The sequence below is a fragment of the Ceratotherium simum genome, chromosome 4 (genome assembly GCF_057802395.1).
Source record: "Ceratotherium simum simum isolate JZ-2026a chromosome 4, ASM5780239v1, whole genome shotgun sequence".
NCBI lineage: Eukaryota > Metazoa > Chordata > Mammalia > Perissodactyla > Rhinocerotidae > Ceratotherium > Ceratotherium simum.
In genome coordinates this window covers 56840963-56862128 of record NC_141903.1, presented here as the reverse complement: position 1 = coordinate 56862128, position 21166 = coordinate 56840963, and the positions used below count along the sequence as shown (strand labels likewise).

Below are 21166 nucleotides of genomic sequence, written 5' to 3'. Positions count from 1 at the left end.
CTGTACATAGTACACATTGGTGAATAATCAATGCTACCGTCCTCAGTTCTATTAACTTTTAATGGTTTAAGAATAAGACCATGGGCCGGCTCCGTGGCTTAGCGGTTAAGTGCGCGCGCTCTGATGCTGGCGGCCCGGGTTCGGATCCCAGGCGCGCCCCGAGGCACCACTTCTCTGTCCAACGCGAGGCCGAGTCCCACGTACAGCAACTAGAAGGATGTGAACCTATGACATACAACTATCTACTGGGGCTTTGGGGGGAAAAAAATGAATAAATAAAAAATCTTTAAAAAAAAAAAAAAAAAAGAAAAGAATAAGACCAAATATTTCTCTGAAGTAAGCAATCAACAGAATTAAGATAATTTTGTAAGTAGGTGCCAAATGTAAAGATTGAAAGAACGAAAACTACTCTTTTGGCATGTTGTTGAGGTTCAAGATTTACCGAGAAATGTTAAAAATCATGAAATGTTTGATTTATATCAGACATGCTGAAAGCCTTGTTTATTTGTAAAACACACTGTGAAGTGATGAGGCAGTGTACCAATTTGCCACCTAAGCCGGTCAAATACTGACCTCCCAGACGATACTGGTAGAGAACATAATAAATATTTGAGATAAATGTCAGCTTTTAGAAATGCGAGAGCTAATAGACTAAAACAAGTATATTAGTTTGCCCCCCAAAATAGTGAAATATTAAGTAGTTAAAATAGTTTGTCAAACTCTACATTTAACTAATTTAATTTTACCCTCTTAAGACAGGAAATGAAATCTGCTTTAATGTAGCCAGATTTACTTAAGGCAGATATTTCACATTGCACAAAATATCAGAATACTCTAATCCCAAACACCAGTGAGAAAAATAAACTAGCAACAAGGAATGTGACTACAAATAAAGTGGCACCAATTTTAAGCCTAAATAAAATATCCAAGCAGAATTAAACTGCAGTGGGTTCAATCCTCTGCAAAAGAAGACATTTGTGAAAAATTAAGGACATTAGTTTTACAGATATTGAAGTTGAAAAGGAATCTGATTGAAGTGCATTGATAACCTCCATTTTCAGCGATATTGACCTCAAAACCATATATACAAACAGCCCACATTTTAGTTACATTTGAGTACAAAAATTCTTTAAAAAATTAATGTTGATAAATATTTATAGAATCTTACTCATGCTTCAAAGAACATAATATATATACACATATATACATATATATACACATATATATACATATATACACATATGAGAAACATACCTTGTGTTTTAAAAGTTCATGTTGTAGAGGTTTCTTTTCTAAAAGACTATTAACTTAATGGTACAACTAATGGATAATATGACTTCTTTCACCAGTATTAAAGAAAATTATTGGGGGCCGGCTCCGTGGCTTAGCGGTTAAGTGCCGGCGCTCTGCTACTGGCGGCCCGGGGTTCGGATCCCAGGCGCCCACCGACGGACTGCTTCTCCAGCCATGCTGAGGCTGCGTCCCACATACGGCAACTAGAAGGATGTGCAACTATGACATACAACTATCTACTGGGGCTTTGGGGAGAAAAAGGGGAAAAAAAGGAGGAGGATTGGCAATAGATGTTAGCTCAGGGCCAGTCTTCCTCAGCAAAAAAAGAGGAGGATTAGCATGGAGGTTAGCTCAGGGCTGATCTTCCTCACAAAAAAGAAAAAAGAAAATTGTTAAAACCAATGACATTTCTGAGTTTTACTCTACTTGCGAGCTAAAAAGTTAACTGCCACAGTTTCATGAATGATGGCAAAAGCCACTAGACCCCTGGGACAGTGACAAAGGACTTTATTTCTGATGGCCCAGAAGGCAGCAGGGACAAACAGTCATATTTGTCTCCCTTGCTCCTCATGTACCATGGAGCTGAGGCATAATTGCTCAGCTGGATGCAATACTTGCTGAAGGTTTGCATTAGAGCTGAGTCAACCCCAGAATCCCATATGATTTTATTAGGCACAGCACCAGTTTATTGATGATGATAATAATAAGACTGATAATGCTGCTGATGACAAACAACACATTGAGAGTTTACTGTGGGCCAAGCTCTGCACTAAATGGTTTTCATTTATTATCTTACGAAGTTTTCACATAACATCACAATGTAGGAACTATTGATATTCCCAGAGGAGATGATGGAACTTAAGCAGAGGGAGCTTAATTAACTTCATCCCACAGAAGAGGAATCCTGAAGCTTGGTTCCAGAGACCGTAGTTGTAGTCACTCTGCTGAAGTCCTTTCTTTCATAATGAAGTTGCTTCTAATCTGGGTACTCAGAGAGAAAATTGGTCAAATTTGTCCTCAAAAGCCTTAAAACTACCCAAACAGGTAATGATCTCTCATTGAAATCACAGGAGATTGACAAATTTTTCTATTGTACTTAATTATACTAACTATGTGCAAAGATAAATTTTACATATTGCAGTGAAAGAATATGTAATATTTGCAAACCTCATACAGGACAGTGGTTCTCAAAGTGCAGTCTTTGGACCAGCAACATCAACAGGCAGCTTGTTAGAAATGCAAATTTCAGGCTCCACCACCACTGAAACACAAATCTGAAAAGGAGTCCACGCACACTGTTTTAACAAGCCCTCCAGGTGACTGTGATGCACGCTAGAGTTCAAGAACCACTGGGAAAACCTTAGCTGGTTTCCAAATCAGGGAAACCAAAAATAGTATGAATGGGAAGGGAAAGACACATTATGAAATCAGGGAAATGGATTGAAATAATTCATACAGAACTGTCACTCTTAGTTCTTTTCCAACAATTTAGCTTAAAGAGTATTCTGATAAGCACACATTTTCCAAGATGGAGATTTGAAGAGATTTTTTTTTTCCCCTGGAGAATTTAAATGGCCCCAAAGAAAATCCCTACAAATGTGAAATTTGAAATGGTCAGTGTTCTCTCATTTACCCCAGTGAGACCCACCAGTTGACAAATCGTGCATATAGTCACAGAGGTTCCAATCAGCTTTTTATGCCTCACTCTAAACTTTATACAAGCCAAACTAGAAGTGAATGTAAGTAATAAAGGCATTTTCAGACATTGAAGGTCTCAAATGCACTCTTTCTCAGAGAACTTCTGGAAGTTTTACTCCACTAAAACAAGGGAGTAGACCAAAAGCAGAGGAAGACTTGGGATCCATCGAGTAGAGCTTCCAATAAGCACGCCGGAAGTATATTCCATGAGGATACTTGTGCAGAAGATCCAGCAACTATTCCAGAGTGTTTCACAAAGGGGGAGGACTATAGCTGGAATGTCTCAAAGGAGAAATGGGACTGATAGATTATCCGACATATTTTAATATGTAGAAAGTGACAGTCAGTGTAGTTTTATAGTACTGTTGAAAAATCAGACAAGAGTCATCAAACTAGAAATGGGAAGGGGGAAAACTTCAAAAAGAATGGCTGTAAACAGAAGAAATGTAATTATATTAATTACATGTCTTTTTAGAGAAGAAAATTTATGGAGCCATAATGAAATAAACAAAGAATCCTGATTTAAATAAATCAGACCTTCAAAAGATTAGAGGATGTAAGTTTGCAAAAATGAAACTAATGGAAATCTGTGTGCTTGTGCAGGCAATGTACATACAAAAGTGTTTGTGTAAATATTGTGAAGGAGTGGTAAGAAAATAAATCCTCGTCTTCCATCATGGAAAATCAAAAAGTAATCTAAAAATTAATAATTAAATTGCTGCAACAGCACGTTATCTAAACACAGGGCAGTAAGTGCCAAAAGGACTAAGAGTTGAAAACAATTATTTTTTATTATAAAGCTTGTGAGATTATTTTCATAGTTTTATATACAATAATTCTTTGAATTAGTATGATTTACTTTGATGAAAATACAATTTATAGCAAAAATATGGAGTAAAAGGAACGAGATTATCCACTGGCCTAAACCAATCAAAACAATGGACAAAATATATGAAATAACAGTACTCAAAACATCAGGCACTGAAAACCAGTGATCCTCGAGAGACAGGAAACTAGTGAAGTAAGCCCTAACACCGCTCCGTCCTACTGCCTGGAGGAAGTTTCAAGGCCAAGGCATAGGGAGGGAAAACCCGGGTAGAGCCTGCCTGACAACCTGAGTTGAGGAGACAGAGTTGGGAGCCCAAGGAATCCAATGAACCTGGAGTTTGTAAGGCACAGCACCAAGAAAAGAGAGCTGCACACAGAGAGGAGTCTGGAGATCTGCAGAGGGTCCCACTCAAATTTTAACTGAGCACTAATTAGGGAATACATGTGATGAAAACAATCCAGGCTAGGAAAAATCTAAGCTGAAAGGACCGGAGGGAATAGTGTCTGTAGTTCACACAAGGCTGTGAACAAAGCCTGTAGCTGATAGCCAGAGTGGAAAACTCATAAATCAGCGGGCACTGACTAGAGTACTAAGAATTATCTTTCCTACATAGAGGGAAGGGGTAACTTTAACCCTAGATCCCTAGAAGAAACGTAGCTTTAGTCCCACCAACAAAGTTTAAAGGTCAGATAAAAAGAATCAAAATGGAAAAGTAGCTGGTCCTACAGGATGAACTTTTGAAAAATTGAAAAAGGGTGAAATAAAGTCCCAAAGAATTATTTTTTGTTTTAATCAAGGGCTTTTTTTGTGTGTGTGTGTGAGGAAGATCAGCCCTGAGCTAACATCCATGCCAATCCTCCTCTTTTTGCTGAGGAAGACCAGCCCTGAGCTAACATCTATTGCCACTCCTTTTTTTTTTTCCCTTTTTTTCCCCAAAGCCCCAGTAGATAGTTGTATGTCATAGTTGCATATCCTTCTAGTTGCTGTATGTGGGACGCCGCCTCAGCATGGCCTGACAAGGGGTGCGTCGGTATGAGCCCGGGCTCCAAACCTGGGCTGCCAGTAGCGGAGCTTGCACACTTAACCACTAAGCCACGGGACCGGCCCCCCAAAGAACTATTTTTAAACATCTGGTGTTGCTATAATCACAGCTTTCAAAAAAAGAATCAATAGCCTTCACACCTAAACACATCAGCCAATTAGAAGATATCATAGAAAAAATTCCATTTACAATATATCTAAAACTAAACCTAAAAGGAAACATGTAAACCTTTGGGACATAAGTTCAAGAACCACTCAAAGTAGATTTAACAAATGGCCAAACATTATATGCTGATGGATATAGTTCATAAAAAACACCAGTTCTCTCCATGATAAAATACAAGTATAATGTAAGTCCAAGAAGAATACCAACAAATCTTTTTGTTTTAGTTTGTCTTTTTGGTTTTCCTGGACTAGACAAGTTGACTCTAAAGCTCACATGGAAAAATTAACAAGTGAGAATAGCCAAGAAACCCTTGGAAAAAAATAAAAACCATGAGAAGAGTCTAATTCTATGAAATATTAAAACATCCTATTAAGCCTTTATATTTAAGACAGTGTTGTGGCATTTAAAATGAGAGAGAGAGAGGAGAGGAGGTGAGCAAGATCTGAAAAGAATAAAGTAGAAAGTCTAGATTAGACCTAAGTGCATATGTAATTTAGTATATGATAATGATGGTAAATTAATGGTGGAAAAGTGACAAGTCACTGAGGAAAAAAATGGACATTTAAATAAATGAAATTAGGGCAACTGAAGAACTATTGAAAAAAATAAAATTGGATCAATACCTCAGACCATCGCTTGTTTTAAAAGGAAAATATGAAAAAAATAATAGCCCTGAAAAAAATACAGATGTTTTACTTTATAGCCAAAGAGCACAGAAATGTTTCTAATTATGAATCAAAATCCAGACCCTATAAATAAAAAGATTGGTAAAGTCGCCTCTGTAAAATTGAAACATTCTGTTTACAATAATACAATCATACTCAAAGTCAATAGACAAACAACATATTGGAAGAAAATCTCCCTTTTATATATATATAGGCTCTTAAAAATTGAGATTGAATCTGAGAGAAAACTGTCAAAAGATATAGAAAGTTCACAAAAGAGGAAATGCAAATAACTCTTAAGCAGATGAACATATATTCAGTCTCACTAAGAGTAAAGTAAATTAAAACAATAGATACATCATTTCTCGCCTATATGATTGGCAAAAATCCAAAGTTCAACAATATACTCTACTCATGAGACTGCAGAAAATAAGTTATTTCAGATTATTGCTGGTGGGGATGTACAATAGCACGACCTCTAAAGAGGATAATTTGTTGATATCAAATAAAATTAAAGATGTACTTGGGCCGGCCCCAAAGCTTAGCAGTTAAGTGCGCGTGGCCCCGGTTCGGATCCCGGGCGTGCACCGATGCACCACTTCTCCGGCCATGCTGAGACCGCGTCCCACATACAGCAACTAGAAGGATGTGCAACTATGACATACAACTGTCTACTGGGGCTTTGGGGAAAAAAAGGAGGAGGATTGGCAATAGATGTTAGCTCAGAGCCAGTCTTCCTCAGCAAAAAGAGGAGGATTAACACGAATGTTAGCTCAGGGCTGATCTTCCTCACACACACACACAAAAATTAAAGATGTACTTATGTGCTGATCTTCCAGGACTGTAATATGAAAATATACATTCACAAGTATGAGATAACATATGCACAAATTTTTTAATAAAAGCATTATTTGTAATATCAATAGATAACTGAATTGATTTTGATAACTGGCCTAAACATCTTTCTCTGCTAAAATCATGCAAAATCACTCACGTGTCCTGTTGAACGGAGCGCAGAACTAATTGAAAACTAGAATGGCTTGCAATCCCTACTTCTAAATCCCAATCCCCAGGCCCGTCTACCCCTGTACAAAAGTTTCTTCCAAATACTTCTGGATGATTCAATTACACAGTTACACTCTTGGAAATGTGTGAGGGAAGCAGAAACATTGGTACCTGACCTTTTCTTTCCTTCCTGATTCTCCTCTCTCCAGTCCTACATTCCACCATTTGGGAGGCTGAATCTTTCTGCCAGTTCTAATGTGTCAGGAATATCTCTTACATTACATTTTCTTTCTTCCTAAAAGGGTATTCTCTCCTGTTCTAGATGGAATCGCTGCAGCTCCTGGGTGGGAGTGAGGTGGAGATGGAGATTGACATATATTAATCTTTTCAAAATTTTACTAGCATTGCACTCACTTTGAGAAACATTATAGCAAGTAGTACAGCTCGTATCTAGTGTAAAAATGACAATGCTGAAAGGATAGAGAAAGCAGACAGGTTAGAGCCTGTTGTTTGCCGTTCCTATCTAGAACGAGTAATCAATCCTTGATTGCAAAGTAATGTTCTGTTACTTGGAACTATTGCAAAAGTCACCAGGGTAACTTTCACCCCAGAATAATTGAGCTCTTATTGGAAAAACTTTGTTCCCTATAAATGAGGAGAAGGTTAGGACTTGTGGTTTCACCTAAATAGTCTTTATTATTTGTGACTTTGAAATGAAGAGGGTATCAGAAATTGATCATTCAATTCGATAATGAGGGTTCATTCAATAATAAGCAGATATACTTTCATGATCGTAATCCTCATTTATGAGAAAAAACACTCATATTTTAGTAAAGTGAAGTTGGTACATTGTACTGTTAAAATAGACTGACAACAGAAAATCATATATTCTTGTATTTTGTGTTGAGAGATTCTTTACAAATTTCAGATAGAAATAAATACTGACAGTCTGGTAAAGAGATAAACTCCCTCCCGGTATAAACTATGTGATCAATGATGTGTGCTCAGGTGCCATTATTATTGTGGCTGCTGGTGAAGTGCACCGTTTCTTGAGCCTGCAGTAAAGTGAGGCCTGCGTTGCTGACTGGATTTTATTACACTTATATTATTTCCCTGCAAAAAATAGATATATATTTTTAACTCTACTCATGAGGGTAACCTAGTCACTAAAAGGAAATTAAAATACTTTTCATGGGCTTTTTACTGAGCCAATTTGACTTGGCAATAAAATTTAAATCTTCTTATTAGGTGTTTAGATTTTCAGTGAATTGATGACACAGCAAGATATACAACAACGGCTTCTTTTGTTGCTGTGAAAGTACATTATCAATGTGCCTGAGGGTGTATATGTGTTCATGCAAGTTCTACATACATGAAAGATAAACCTATTTTTAAACAGCACATTTGTGACATTTTCAAATAATTTCCACAATATACTCTTCTACAAATTCCCGACACTAGTTCAGATGAAGTATCCCTAACTAGGTCTAACTATAATCTGAAAAAAAGTACAGTAAATCCATTATTTTCATTATATTTCTTGCCTTCTTGGATACTTTAATATATTTGTTGTATTTTTTTCAGATTAAAAATTAGACATTTTATTTCTGGTAGAAGGGGAATTTGTTTTCTGATTTTGTATTTATGGTTTCATTTTATTACTATCAGTAACTGTTTGCAACACTATTACTTAAAATACAGAGTACTCAAGAAGTCTAGGAACATAAGAAAAATGCAGCTTAAAAAGCAGTCTTTTCTATGGTTCTCAACTTTTTGGACCCCTTGCACATGCTACAACTCATACATGAAAGTCTGCCCTCTAAATGCTACACTTATTCTTTTGCAGATGTCAATGCTTACCTCTGCGAATAACTTGAGGAATATCTTAAAGAACTTAGAGCCACTAGGGTCATTTATCATCTATCTAGCTACCTATCTACCTACTTGTCTATCTATCATCTATTTATCATCTACATACCTACCTATCCACCTATATTCAGAATAAACACAACTGTATCTAATCTGTTACTTTTCTGCTTTGAAAACACAAAAGAAACACAAATAAACATGGCCATGCCCTGATGGAATTACTTTCATGTACTTTATATCCTCAAGTCCAACTCTTAGTGGTAGTACCACACTATTGGTATGAATATGCTTTAGTAGAAACAGGAAAAAGCTAGTATTTAAAATTCCTGCTTATTAATAATTATAAGATGTGTTACCAGTTCAAAAACTTTTAATTGTGCAAAGTATATTAAACTCTAGGATATAAAGTTTGATTTCATTTATTGTTATCAAATGTGATGTTGATGAGTTTTTATATTTTTTAAATTAAGTCTTTAGTTTTTTAGAGAAGTTTTAGGTTAACAACAAAACTGAGAGGAAAGTACAGAGATTTCCCATTTGTTCCCTGCCCCCACATACGCATGGCCTCCCCCAATATCAACATCCCCCCCCAGAGTGGTACATTTGTTACAACTGATGAACCTATATTGACACATCATAATTCCCCAAAGTCCACAGTTTACCTTCCCTCTTGGTGTTGTACATTCTATGGGTTTTATATTCATCATTATAATATCATACAGAGTATTTTCATTGCCCTAAAAATCCTCTGTGCTCTGACTATTCATCCCTCCCATCTCTCCTTCACCTCTGGCAACTACTAACCTTTTATTGTCTCCATAGTTTTGCCTTTTCTAGAATGTCATATAGTTGGAATCATGCAGTATGTAGCCCTTTCATATTGGCTCCTTTCACTTAGTAATATGCATTAAGGTTCCTCCTTGTCTTCTCATGGTTTGATAACTCATTTCTTTTAGCGTTGATGAGTTCTTTGAATTTTCAACTTTAAAAATAAAAACATATTAAACTCTTTCTAAGTCATTCTATCTGTAATGGAAAACATATTTTAAAAACTACTATGCCATGAACAAGCAAAAGTTATACAATATAAAAAATAGTATGAATTTAAAACAAAGGCACAACACTGTAATGTGGGAAAGTATCTTCTATATGGGACTCAATTTTCAACATGTAAAAAACTAAAGAGCTGTCCTTATTACACTTAAAAAATAATATCCCATACTTAAATCACTCTGTGGTAGCCACTGTAGAATGTAGTTGACTTTTTAAAAATTTATTTTATACTCAACTTAATATTAGGTATGCTGGAATTGAGGAAGGAAATAAAGACAAGCACAGGAAAGATTTTGAATCTCAGAAGGATATACACATACACTTTTATAGGCAAATGGGAAAAATCAAGTTAATGTAATCCATACAGATTTTAGAATTATTAGCCATCATATAGAAAATAAGAATAAATAGTAAATGCCAAAAATGGATTTGGTAGCATGTAAGAAATTTTATTCTTTGCCCATTTCACAAAATCCACTGTGGAAATCTCTAACACGTATCACCTTGCAGAATATGTGCTATGCTCCAATTCCTGAACAAACATACTGGTTAGTGCAGAAATAAGATGAATATAAATAGCATTTTTTAAACAATTAATAGACCTTCAAAATCCAATATTTCCATATGATTCAGCTTCAAACAAACTGCACTAAAAATTAAAAATGAATGAAAACGATATTTTGAGCATCCATTTTGTGCCAAGTCCCTGACTAACCCCTGCATGATACATGTGCAGGATGGACCCAGAGAAGTGCAGTAAAGGCTTTGAAAACTGAACTAACAATCAAGCCATCACTCACATAAAATGAAACAGAATTTGCACTCTGAACTTAGCCAGATTGAATACATGCAAAAATATAAAAAACATTTGCCATAGGATTTTAACACCACTCAGAATCTTTCATTGTAACATTGAAAATGTATCAGATATAATTCTAAATTACCCAATAAACAAAAAACCATGAAATATGTTCAACTCTTAGGGAAACAGATACGCAACAGATAACCAATCTCAAGATGACACAGACATTGGAATTTTCAGAAAAAGGCTTTAATGCAGCTATTAGAACTGCAGTCTCTGATATGACGAGAAATACTCTTCAAATGAGTGGAAAAATAGAAATAGAGAGAGATATACAAACAATAAGAAGAACCAAAAGAAAATTTTAGAATTGGATATTATAACATCTTAAAGTTAAAAAATCATAGATTGGGCCCAGCCCCAGTGGCCTAGTGGTTAAGTTCGGCATGCTCTGCTTTGGTGGCCTGGGTCTGTTTCCCGGACACAGGCCTACACCACTCGTATGTCAGTAGCTATGCTGTGATGGTGGCCCACATACAAAAGAGAGGAAGATTGGCAACAGATGTTAGCTCAGGGCAAATCTTCCTCAGGAAAAAAAAAAAAAAAGTCATGGATTGGGCCAAAGAATAGACAGCAATGACAAGGGGCAGATTCAGTGAATCTGAAGATAGATAAATAGAAATTCAAGCTGAAGGAGAGAGAGAAACATTGTAAAAAAGAATGAACAGAGCCACTGAGAACTGTGGGGCAATATCGATAGTTCTAATATTCATGTCACTGGTGTCCCAGAGGAGAGGAGAAGAGGTTAGTGCAGAAAATATCTGAAGAAATAATGGCCAAAGATTTTCCAAATTCGGAGAAAGACAAATTTACAGATTCAAGAAGCTCAGTGGATAAATTTTACAAAATATGTACAGGATTTGTATAATGAGAAGTACAAATACTAATAAATGAAAAGTAAAAATACTAATAAAAGAAATCAAAGAAGACCTAAACAAGTGGAGAGACATGTAATGTTCATGGTTTGGAATGCCAAGCCTATTAAAGATGTCAGTTCTTGACAAAATGATCTGTAAATTCAATGTAAACCTTATTAAAATCCCAACAGGATTTTTTATATATATATTGGCAAGCTTATCTTAAAATTTATGTGGAAACACAAAGGAGTTAGAATGGCAAAAACAATATTGAAAAAGAAGCATCATGTTGGAGGAATCATACTACCCATTTTTAAGACTTATGGGGGCCGGCCCAGTGGCGCAAGCGGTTAAGTGTGCGCAGTGGGGTTAAGTGTGTACACTCCCCTGCGGTGGCCCGGGGTTCACCGGTTCGGATCCCAGGCGTGCACTGATGCACTGCCTGTCAAGCCATGCTGTGGCGGCGTCCCATATAAAGTGGAGGAAGATGGGCATGGATGTTAGCCCAGGGCCGGTCTTCCTCAGCAAAAAGAGGAGGATTGGCAGATGTCAGCTCAGGGCCAATCTTCCTCACAAAAAAAAAAAAGAGACTTAGTCAACATCTAAAGCAATCAATAAAGCATAGAACAGCAGAGGGATAGACCCATAGATCAATGAGGCAGAATGGGGAACCCAGAAAAAATAGACCCACCCAAATGTGACTAGCTGAGTTTTGACCAAGGTTTCAAAAGCAATTCAGTATAAGAGTAGCTTTTGTATAAAATGGTGCTGAGACAACTGGATGTCGGTGACCAAAAATTATTCATCTAAACCTCACACCTTGTACAAAAATTAACTCCAATGGATCATAGATAGGTATAAATGTAAAAAGTAAAGCTATAAAACTTTTAGAAGAGGACAGAGGAAAAATCTTTGGGACCTAGAGTTAGGTGACAGGTTCTTAGGACACCAAAGGCACTCTCCATAAAAGAAAAAGCTGATGTATTCGGCCTTATAAAAATTAAAAACTTTTGCTCTGCCTAAGACCTTGTTAGGAGGAAGAAAAGACAAGCCACGAACTCAGAGAAAATCCTTGCAAATCACATATCCAATAAATAATTCATATCCAGAACATATGAAAGACTCTCTAAATAATAAGAAAACAATCTAATTTAAAAATGGGCAAAAGACTTACATAGACAATTCACAAAAGAAGATATGCAAATGACAAATGAGTACATGAAAAGAGGTTCAGCATCACTAGTCATTGGGGAAATGCAAATTAAAACAACTACAAGATACTACAACATATCTATTAAAATGGCTTAAAAATACTTATACTATCAAATACTAGCGAGGATGCAGGGAAACTGGATTTCTCATACATTAGTGGGAACGTAAAAATCGTATGGCCACTATGGAAATCAGTCTGCAGTTTTTTAAGAAGATATATACTTACCATGTGACCAAATAATAAGTCTCTTAGGCATTTATACTAGAAAGATGACAATTTATGTTCACACAAAAACTTGTACACTAATGTCATAGAAGTTTTATTGATAATCACCAATAACTTAAAACGATCCAAAGTCCATTGACTGTGTAACACATTAAACAGTTCTACATCATGCAATGGAACACTACTCAGCAATAAAATTAATGGACCATTAATATATGCAACAACTTGGCCGGATCTTAAGGGAATTAAGCTGAGCCGAAAATGCCAATCTCAAAAGTTTACATGCTATACGATTCCATTTATATAAAATTCTTGAAATGAAAAATTATAGAGATGGAGAATAGATAAGTGGTTGCCAGAAGTGAGGGACAGGGAGGATGGATGTGACTATAAAGGGCAGCATGACAGAATTGCTTTGTGGTGACAGAACATTTCCCCATCTTGATTTCAATGATGGGTATACAAATTTATACATGTGATAAAATGTCATTATATATAAAAACATACAAAAATAAGTGCACGCAAAAATAGTGAAATCTGGCAAAGTCTGTAGTCTGGTTTATTGTATTGTTCCAATCAATTTCTTTGTTTTTTTTTTTTTAAGTTTATTTATTTATTTATTTATTTTGTGAGCAAGATCAGCCCTGAGCTAACATCCGATGCCAATCCTCCTCTTTCTGCCAAGGAAGACCGGCCCTGGGCTAACATCTGTGCCCATCTTCCTCTACTTTATATGGGATGCCGCCACAGCATGGCTTTGACAAGCGGTGTGTCTGTGCGCACCTAGGATCCGAACCTGCCAACCCTTGGGCTGCAGAAGTGGAGCGCGTGCACTTAACCCCTACACCACCAGGCTGGCCCCTCAATTTCTTTGTTTTGATAACACACTGTAATTATGTTGGGGGAGGCTGGGTGATGGGTACATGGGACCTCTCTGGATTGTTTTTCCAGCTTTTTGTGAGTTTAAAATTATTTCAAAATTAAAAAGTTTTTTTTAAAAGACCAATCATACCCAGACAAATCATAACTAAACTGCTGATTATGAAAGGTAAAGAAAATAAATTTCAAAATTAAAAATGAATGAAAAAATATTTTGAGCAACCATTTATGCCAGACACTGCTTTAGGTGCTTCTATCTGTGTCTTATTACTCTCACAATAACTATTATTTAGGTGTTATGATCTCCATTTTCGAGATGAGAGCACTGACTCAGAAAGTATACACAGCTGCTAAGTGGCAGTAAGGGTTTTAAGCCCAGGTCTACTGTATTGAAGTCCAACCATTTTGTCTATATACCCAAACATTTTTAACGCACCTTCCTCATTAATCAAGGGCAGAGTGTACATACTGAGCATAAGCATATCCCTTACTGTTTCAGTATAAAGTCAGAAGAATATAATGTATTACTCCTTTCTAGGCTGTGTTATTTCAACAATTAAAATGGAAGAAATGATCATGTTCAAGATAATTTGCAGCAATTAAGGCACATTAGGTTACAAAGAACAGTAAATGACTCAGGCTAATGAGCAAAGCAAGCATTTATTGAAGGGTTAGAACGGATACTTAGTGAATTAAAGTAGAACAGAATTAAAGTAACAGCCAGGTCTTTCCAAAAAGAGGAATTGCAGCAAGTCCAGTGATAGAGGTTCATAGACTTTAATTTGAGTTGCAGACAAAGGATAACTCACCACTAATCCCCACAATCTCCATCTCTTCCATTTTAATTTTCCAAGCTATCAGTACAGATTAGTCCAATACGCATCAAGGCTTACCCCTAGGTCAATCATGGAATCCAAGTGGTGAAGTAATGACTTCACTTGGCTAGTCTGACCGACTTGCCCACATATTTGGCCAGAAAGTAGAGTTTCTTCTCAAAGGAAGAAGGAAAAAGTATAAGGCAGATGAAAGCAAAAGCAACTGAAATCCACCTCTTGGTGTCTATGAACTTGTGCATACACAGGTGCACATACACTTCTGAGACATACATATCCATGAGGAAGGAGGGAACACACAACAGTTTCAAGATAATCAAATGTGTATATACACAGGTGTCCCAAACACCATAGCGTAGTTTTAAGCTTAAATAATTTCAGAAGGGTAAAAGCTACAAATTATACAGACCATCATTGGAAAGTTGAACTATTTTAATTTCTCCTCTCCTATAGAGTTTTGTGAATTGTTAATAATACTTTTTGAATTTTCAATTTTTGTTTCTGTCCCTCTGATTGAAGATGTCAGAGTGAAAAACAAAAATTAAAATTTATCTTTGAAAATGTACAAATTTAAAGCGCAAATGACAGGCAGATTATATTTTTCAAAAGTTGGTAGTTGTCACACTTCTAAAGTGATCAAGCTTAAAACTGCATTATGATTTTTGGGACACCTGTATGTACACGTTTGATTATCTCAGAGGATTTATTACATGCTCCATCCTTCCTAATAGGACTGTATAAGAAGTGTTTGTGCACATTCCATGTGCATAAGCCCAGAGATGCCAAGGGGTGAGTTTTAGTTGCCTTTGGTTTCATCCTTTTCCTCTCTCAATAACAGGAAACTCTGCCCTCCAGCCAAATAACTGTGCAGGTGAGTATATGAGAGGAAGATATGGGAAAAGGTATGTGTTCATTTAAAGAAAAGGTTGTAGAAGAATGCATAAAATTGTTAACAAAGACCACTTTGAGGGAAATGTGTGGGAGTGAGTGCAGGAGAGAAGGTGTATTACAATCTGTACTATTTAAAGTCGGTAGTGTTCCCACTCTTGCATCAAGCATGTATTCATGGATGTTACATGTGGGGGAGAATAATAAAGTTGGATAGAGTGAAGATCAACATCTGAGCTGAAGAGTAAGACTATGAGCCAGGTGTTCAAGCCTACAACAAATGAAAGAGACTTAAGAAGACAGAAGTAGAACTCAAAGTGGGAAAGGAAATTAGAATATCCTTTGAAACCCTCTGTCAATTCAGCAATCTCCTCCCCTAAATTCCTGCCAAGTTGTCATCGATCTTCTGTTCCACTGCTGACGGCTCTGGGTATGAGAAATTTGCTTCCCATGGTACTAACATCTCTCTACCTATTCTGTCCTCTTCTCCACAAGATAATTGTGCAGCTATTTTCAGTCCTCCTGACTCCGTGAGGGGGGTTAGCAGGAAAGTCTTTCCACAGGTCATGGGAGAATGTAGTATTCCCAGTATTCCTTGGGCTCCTCATGGCTGTATGTGGATATGTTCTCCAGAGGTGGGCACCATATTTTATCAGGGCAATTGGGAGCAGCCACAGAGGATCGGGTACATCTGTCTTCAGGCCAGCCCTACCTTGATGCTGTGGGGCTCACAAGAATTGCTGTGCTCTCATCTGTCTGTAGGAGTGTGCTGGACACCATCATTTGAAATGTTCAGGCCAATGGGTCTGTGCTGTTGTGAGAAAACCAAAACAGAGAAAGAGATCCATTCAATAAGGAAGGCAGCTTTTCTTAGTTTAGTGGCAAGTGTTCAGCCACTCTCAGGATATCCTACATGATTTAGAAAATTCAGGACAATTTCCAGGTTCTATTCAAACTGTGAATTCTGGAGCATGGGAGATGAGCCCTTCATTTGTCCCATTAACTAAAAAGACATACTCTCATTTATTGCAGTACGAACTGGCTTTGCAATGTCTATGTTTAACTCCTCTGCTGGTCACTTAGAACAAGACACTTCATGCTATAACAGAAAGATTAAGATGTGAGAATTATAAACATTCATAAAAGGATATGGGGGTCCTCTTAGGAAGCAACATACTAAATTAAAAGTTGCCAGAAATGGTCCATGGCAGAAGGGTAGCCTCTATCCTCCTCCTTCCCCAGTTACACCTGAAACTTTTGAGGAAGCAGCCATAACCATGGGCTCCTAGTATATACCAAAGGAAATTTTTCCCAGAAAATTAAAAAAAAAAAAAAAAAAGGATTCCACTAGTTTTTTCTTTCAAGTGGTTGCAACTTGTCAGCAGTCTCCTCCTAGGCATGAGAATCACAAAATGGAGTCTGAGATCTCACTCATACCCCGGGAACAGGTAGAACCACGATTGGCCTGCACACCAACCCTTCCTCAAGAACAGAGGCCTGTCTCTGCTTTGCCTGTGCCTCTTGAGAGGGAGGCAGGCCAGCGAATAAACCTACAAGGGCTGTGACTCTCACAACCTTTGGTTTATCTAGGAATGGTGGGCCCAGCCATCTCTGCCCTGCTAAACTGCTAGACAGGTTTTACTCCTGTCCCCTCAAAGGGCATGGAAAGGAAGCATTCTCATGAATTTGTCATCTACCAAGTATTCCACCTCCAAGTACATATTCTTCTCAAGGAAATTCTTCAGCACAGTTATTATGGAACTTGGGAGGCAGCTCTGGTGGACCCACCTTTCCTCAGAACCCTGAATCCCAAGTATTCTTGAGGTGCTCTCTTACCTCTGGGGTCCTCGCCTCTTGTACAATCTGGCCCACAGCAGTTTCCACTTCCAATGAGTCTCCTTTCCTCAGTTGTAGTGGTGGAGATGACACTGGTGTTCACTGTTCTTTAGTTTATATATTGCTCTTCTGTGTGGTGTGATCTTCCCTCTTCTCCCTCTTTCTCAGGAGAACAGTAGATACTGTTAAAAGGGGGTCTCTGCTCCTACTGGGGGTGTGGCAGTAGTGGTGGTGGTGGAGACATACATAAACAAAGGCAGGTACTATGGCTGCTTAGCGAAGATGAAGCCCTGTCAGTAGTCTGGCCTGCTTCACTTCCTCTCTTCTAGGGGCTGAAAAAAAAATCTGTTGATTTGCATAAGGTTGTTTTCGTGCCAAAATATTTTTCTTAGTAGCATGCAGATGTTGTCTTCTTGATCTTCTTCTTCTTCCTCTTCTTCTTCCCTTTCCTGTTCTTCTTGTTCTGTAGCCGAGCCAAGGCATGAATGGAAAGTATGACAGCTAAAGCCCTCATAGACCCCGAGCTCCACATGCTGCTGAAGGATCTCTAACTTGGGGAAGACTCGGCAGCAGCCCCTGCATTTGAAGCCAGCCACCAGGTGTTGAGGCATCTTGGCACTAGAACACTCATCCAGAGCTGTAGGCTCTGCTGGACTGCCAGCCTCCTCCCTTTTCTCCTGGGCTTCGCTAGCGAAACTGGTCTCACTCTCAGTTAGGTGTTCCTTTGTAAACACACGAGAGAGGCTGACTGGTGTGGCGATCTTCTCAGGAAAGGTCATATCTTCTATTTTATCTTCTTCGGTGGGGCTCCAATCTTTCCTCTGTATCTGACAAGACAGCCACATCCTATTTTTTTTGGACTGGCATGTAATAAATTTTCATGACTCTTTTCTTTCATATGTACTGAGGGCTTATTACTATGAACCAGAGGAAATGAAAAGGCAGTCTCCAGTTGCTCCATGTTCTGGGGTAGAGGCATCTCAGTGGATCCAAGACATGAAATATTTTGATGTAGTTGATTGATGCCCAGGAAAGAAAATTTCAAAGATAAGAAAACTAGAATAAGTGTGTGAAGTCTGTAGGAATTAAGATGGCCATGAGAATATTCCTATGTGAGCATGTGGAGTGGACGTACACATATATATGTGATACTTCAGAATTCTCTGTGTCGTACATTTTATTTGAGGCATGTACATGGTATAACTATGTGGGAATGAGGGTGTGGTATGTCTCGTGGAGTGGTATGTATGTTCTGGGACGTATCTGGTGAGTGTTTTTGATGTTGGTAAAAGGAGACGGTGAATGAGTGTGTGCATGTGTGATATGTGGTGTCACAGTACTTGTGAACAACTGCAGGAGTGGTAGATGCTCTTACTGTGGGACAGTAAGACTTAGGGTGTTAGAGGAAGTGTACGTGAGCTCTCAGAATGTGCAGCTCTATGATGGGCCAAAGGCTTTCCGGGTGAATGGCACACGAATTAGAAAGATTGCATAGGAAAGTGCATTCCCTTCAAGGCATATGAGTTTTCTAGAGTTTGACCTAGCATGAGGGAGCTAAAATAAGTTATCTGTGTGAGGGGATATGAATTCTTTATGGGATGAGTGTATATATGGGTGAGTCTGGGAATAATTGTGTGAAGGAATGAAGGTGTAAGGGTGTACCCATGTAATGCTACTAAAGAACAGGAAAGATAGATGGGGAATGAAGGCATGGGTATTTGAGACAAAAAGTGAAAGGAAGAAGAAATGAGGCCATATCTGCTATGAAGGAGTATAGATGTGTAACTTTGTGTGAGGATATGAGTTTGTGCTCATCTGAGGGGGAAGGTTCTGATTAAATTCCCATACACATATCAGCACTACCTACTATCTCATCCACAGCTGTCCCACATGTTGGAAGCTTGTGCTGAGGAAATTTGTCCTCTCCTTGAAGGCACACTCCCTATTTGTCCCTCTGCAGAGGCTTCAGTCCTAGTTCCTCTGCCCTGAAGCCCATTCATGTTTTTGAGGAGAAAGTAAAATAAGTGGGGACTGGGCTGAGCAGTGCAACTCTATCTCCTGTCCAAGCTCAGATACCACCTTTGTATCTTCCTTACCATCCTCCTCAGCAGTTATAAGTTTGTCTACAGAGGAGACACAAGAGAAATATTCTGAGGCAGAGGACTTTTCTCCTGTTGTCTGACTCCAGGATGGGACCACTACACATGGTTCACACTGAGAAGCATCCTCTTGAGTCTTCCAGAATCCTGGGGACTGGAATAAAAACACAAAAAATTGAGATGTGGCATCTTCTAGGTTCTGTGTTCATTCAAAAAAGACACGTTGAGTGGATACTGTATATTAGGCATCATTACCACCCACGAGACTTGCTATCATAGAAATTAAGGTGACTTTCCCATTTGAAAGTCTAAAATATTAAGGTGATTTTTCCCATTTGAAACTCCATTTATCCAAAATTTAAGTAAACAACAATTATTAAAATTGTGTGTGTGGTGGATGTCAGTGATATTGGGTATCTTGTATGTGATATTTCTGGAAATGTATACAGAACATTGGAAACAGAACCATACCTGAAATATAGTATGCAGTCACTGAAGGTTGGATACTATTAGCTCAATTTTCCTCATGAGAAATTGTGCAATTAGGGGATATAGGGTGAAAACTTTATGAAGAATTCTGCATGTATATCTATCTATTTATATTCATATCTATATTTATATAGATACATTTATATATAGTGATAGATGTAAACATATATATATATTTGTAGATGTGTAGATATAGATACAATTATTTCAAGGGTCACTAGGAACTGGCCATGGTATTGGAGATGTTTAAATGAAGAGTTCACAGACTTGCCTCAGACTTCTCTTCCAGAAATGTATCTCTATATTTCTCTAATATTTTTAATCTTCCCATTCAGATCCTTTAAGAGCCTCTTCCAAAGGAGTCAGGGATGCTTACATGGTACACTGCTGCCCACTGATTAGAAACAGAACCTGGGCAGTCCTTGAGAGAAGGAGTCATTTATGGCTGTTGCTGAGCAAAGGAGCTCAGTTCCAATTCTAGGCATTGCCCCACGTCCCCGCCTGATTCCTCCTCAGCACCTCCTCTCCCCGACCCCCATACCATTGTGAATGAACTTGCCTAAAGAAAAGACACAGGTGATGTATTCTGAGTCTGAATCCTCTGCTGTCTGGCTGAGGCCTTGGGCCAACCCAGAAGGTCCAAGCAGCAGAGAGTCTTCAACTAAGTCTAAGACTTCTGGGAAAGACAACGAAAATCAGATATATGATATTTTTTGCCTTCACTAAACACTCAAGGAATACCATATACAATAACACACATGGTACCTATCCTCATGAAGATCATAGTCAAGAGTCTGTTCAAAGTTCCAAAATCCAGGTATACAAAAATATTTGTTGGAATAATGTTTCTGATCACCTATGAGTGGCCTATGTTGTTTTCTGCAGTGTATCAGAGCTTCAAATTCTTGCCTGGTACATAGTAAGGTGCCCGTTTTATTTGTTATTACTACTGTATTTACTGGATGAATAAATTTGGCGTATGTATGTAGGTAAAGTAGTTCAGTTTGTCAGCTGTGGACTATCAAAGGAATGTCCTGCTGCTTCCTGGGAGAGTTAGATTTTACTGGAAAGAGTGCAATGACTTCTATTTCTTGTCCCCAGCCTCCTCTTCCAGATATCTGCTCCTGTGGAACCTCACACTGAGGCCTCTGTTGCCAGAGCTCTGCAGGACCAGGGCTTTGGGGGAACTGCTGTGTTCCGAGCTTGAGTAGGCGACTCCAATGGAATCTCCAAGGTTGACTCCAGACTATACCTCCCCACACTGGCCACAGCTTCCCTCTCAGGAGCTTACTTACTCTTAAACGGCACAGTGGTGTCACTGGCCTAATCAGTGGTATCACCTTTCTCAGTGTCCCCTTCCCACACA

At 38.2% G+C, this 21166-nt stretch overlaps 1 pseudogene across 1 annotated transcript; it reads right to left on the bottom strand.

Moving 5' to 3' along the window:
* Positions 1 to 12472: 12472 nt before the first annotated feature.
* Positions 12473 to 18388, bottom strand: LOC147917300 (protein FAM170A pseudogene; annotated as a pseudogene). Its single transcript, XR_015552105.1, has 3 exons — positions 18365 to 18388; positions 17213 to 18103; positions 12473 to 16187 (listed from the first exon to the last, which is right to left on the bottom strand). The product of XR_015552105.1 is annotated as a protein FAM170A pseudogene (transcript).
* Between the last annotated feature and the right edge of the window lie 2778 nt (positions 18389 to 21166).